The 3,256-nt window shown below is 35.4% G+C and overlaps 1 pseudogene; it reads left to right on the forward strand.

The window, feature by feature from the left end:
- Nucleotides 1–371: 371 nt before the first annotated feature.
- On the forward strand, nucleotides 372–673 carry LOC131750393 (ATP synthase subunit g, mitochondrial pseudogene; annotated as a pseudogene).
- The last annotated feature ends 2,583 nt before the right edge of the window (nucleotides 674–3,256 follow it).

Genomic DNA, 3,256 nt, shown 5'->3' on the forward strand with positions numbered 1-3,256 from the left:
TTGCATTATTACTTTTCAAGGAGGGACATAGGTACACAATTTTATACATTCTGAAGATTTCATCATAGAGAATTCAGAAAATAAGAAAATAAAAAGGAAGTGACAACCCAACTAAGTGACTCTGCAATGATTCATCTCAAATCTTCATTCCAACAATTTCTCATGGCCTCTCTGAGTGATTCCCCCACCTAAGTGATTACTGACTTCCCTCTCTTCCTCAGCCTGATTCCTGATGTGTCACTGCCAGCTCAAATCCACTGGTAAAACATCAAGCTCTGCTCTTCTCCATACTTCTACTTCCTGGATCCCTTTCTTCTTATCAGCCTTGTAAAATACCTATACCTGATACAGTCAACCATTCAAAGTGAAAATTTGTCTGTAACCTCACTGAGAAGGCCCCAGTGCAAATAAATGCTGCTGTAACTTACTCAAAGCTTAGATTAGCCACATCTTGGCACGACCTTAAGATTGAGCTGGTTTCTCCAACCTCTGCTAAGATTTCTACAACTACTTAGAGCCTGAAAAAATAATCAGTAGTGCTCAAACTCGTTGCTGTAAGTAGCTCACAGTTAAGGAAGCTGTGCTGAAGAGTTTGGTGGCCAGTGAGGCATGGTTGTGGCTTTATATCAGTGAGATCATAGGCAAGCCTGGTATTGTTGGCTATAATGTTTAAGAACCAGTCTTTAACATCTGATTATATTTGGTTTATTATTTGAGTGTTCTTGGACCATGTGTAATCAGACTGGTATCTGAATAAAATAAGATAATGTATGATAAAAGGATACCTACACCTTTTTCATGCATGAAACCCCATTTATCAATTCTAATATCTCCTATGTTATCCTAAGTTTCAAAACATTCATATTTAGCTTTTATAATAAGGCTAAAATTCACAGCAATACTTAAGTTTATACATCTTTCCTCATAATTTCCAATGTTGCTTCTCAATTATCACCTTCAAATCTATAAGCCCCTGAACTACTTATAACTCCCAACACTGAGAAACCACTTCCTCTTTTCTTTACACTCCTGCTGGATTCACATTTCTCAATTTCCCCTTGCAAGGGCCTGCAGCTGTGTTTTTTGACACAGCTGTTAGATTTTGTCATAACTCTAATGACCTTTGCTCTCATTTTTATTTTACTCACATCATCATAACATTTCTGATAAATCCCTCTTTATAAACTTATGGCCTTTTGAACTTTTTAAACAATCTAATGGGTTTAAAAGGGGAAAGGTGGGGCAAGGGATAAATTAGGAGTTTGGGATTAACATATACACACTATATATAAAATAAATAACCAACAAGGACCTACTGTATAGCACAGGGAACTATAGCCAAAATTTTGTAATAACCTATAAGGGAAAAGAATCTGTAAAAGAATAATTTTATATATATAAAGCACTTCACTGCATACCTGAAATTAACACAACATTGTAAATTAACTTCAATTGTAAATATCTCAATTTAAAAAAACCTTTTTTTAAATCTAATGGGTTTAGTTTCTCTCCTTCATGGTAATTCCTAGTTCATTTTGAGCATAAAGAAGATTCCTCTCTTGCCCTTGGCTCATCTTGGCATTCAGTTTCTCCATCCCAGAGTAGTCTTTGAACAAAGTACATCATATTCCTGACACATATGAGGGGAAAGGGAAAGTAGGGGTTTACTCCCATTGCTGTAATCTGGACAGGTGCCCAAGAAATACTTAATGCTATTACCATGTGGGAAAAATCATAATAAGACTGTTTCTGATCCCTAATCCACTCAATCTTTTATTTATTCATTCAACAAATATTCACTTATCAATGACTATTAGCTTAGCATCTAGATAGGCATTATGGATAGAGATGATGAGCAAAACTGATGTGGTCTCATGAAGTTTATAATCTAAAGGAGAACCAATAATAAATAATCACACAAGCATAGAAATGATGATAAAGGTCATAAAGTCTATTAAGGAAATGTTCAAAAGGCTATGGGAGAGTAGAGAAGAGGGATTTAACTTAGATTGAGGATTTGGAGAAGGCTGGCCTAAGAAAGAGAGGGTGGCAGTACCATACTGTCTTGATTACTATAGCTTTGTAGTATAGTCTGAAGTCAGGGAGTCTGATTCCTCCAGCTCCATTTTTCGTTCTCAAGATTGCTTTGGCTCAATTATATCTCAGTAAAGCTGGAAAAATATGTTATGTTTAAAAGCTTATCTTATGAAAATAAATCAGAAAAAACATGTAAAACTATACATGTGTGTATAAGCAAAATAATCTATATACAAGGAAATTCTTCATATAACTGCTTATAGTGGCGAAAACTAAAAGCAAATTTTCAACAGATAATTAGCTAGATTATTATGGTATATCCATTCGGTAGAAAACATGCAGTCATAATTAATGACATAAAAAATGTTCATAATTCATTAAATTAAAACAAGTTACAAAACAGAATGATGACTCATTTGTAAGGAAAGAAAGACATAAATATGCACAGAAACAAAATGTCAAGAATAGAAGCCAGAATATTACTCAGCCATAACAAAGAACAAAATAGGGCTTCCCTGGTGGCGCAGTGGTTGAGAGTCCGCCTGCCGACGCAGGGGATACGGATTCGTGCCCTGGTCTGGGAAGATCCCACATGCCGCGGAGCGGCTGGGCCTGTGAGCCATGGCCGCTGAGCCTGCGTGTCCAGAGCCTGTGCTCCGCAACAGGAGAGGCCACAACAGTGAGAGGCCCGCGTACTGCAAAAAAAAAAAAAAAAAAAGAACAAAATAATGCCATTTGCATGGATGGACCCAGAGATGGTCATACTGAGTGAAGTAAGCCAGACAGAGAAAGACAAATATCATATGATATCGCTTATTTGTGAATGTAAAAAAAAAAAAAAATACAAATGAAATTATATACAAAACAGAAATAGACCCACAGACCTAGAAAACAAACTTATGGTTACCAAAGGGAAAAGGGTGGGAAGGAATAAATTATGAGTTTGGGATGAACATATACATGCTAATATATAAAGTAAATAACCAATAAGGACCTACTGTACAGCACAGGGAACTATACTCTATATTTTGTAATAACCTATAAGGGAAAAGAATCTGAAAAAATAGATATGTATGTATAACTGAATCACTTTGCTGTATACCTGAAGGTAACACAACACTGTAAATCAACTACACCAATAAAAATTTTTAAATTATCTAGAGAAAATTATAATTCCTAGCTAAATTTAAATGTTAATCTGAGCAATAAATATTATTGT

The sequence above is a fragment of the Kogia breviceps genome, chromosome 2, assembly GCF_026419965.1.
Source record: "Kogia breviceps isolate mKogBre1 chromosome 2, mKogBre1 haplotype 1, whole genome shotgun sequence".
Lineage (NCBI taxonomy): Eukaryota > Metazoa > Chordata > Mammalia > Artiodactyla > Physeteridae > Kogia > Kogia breviceps.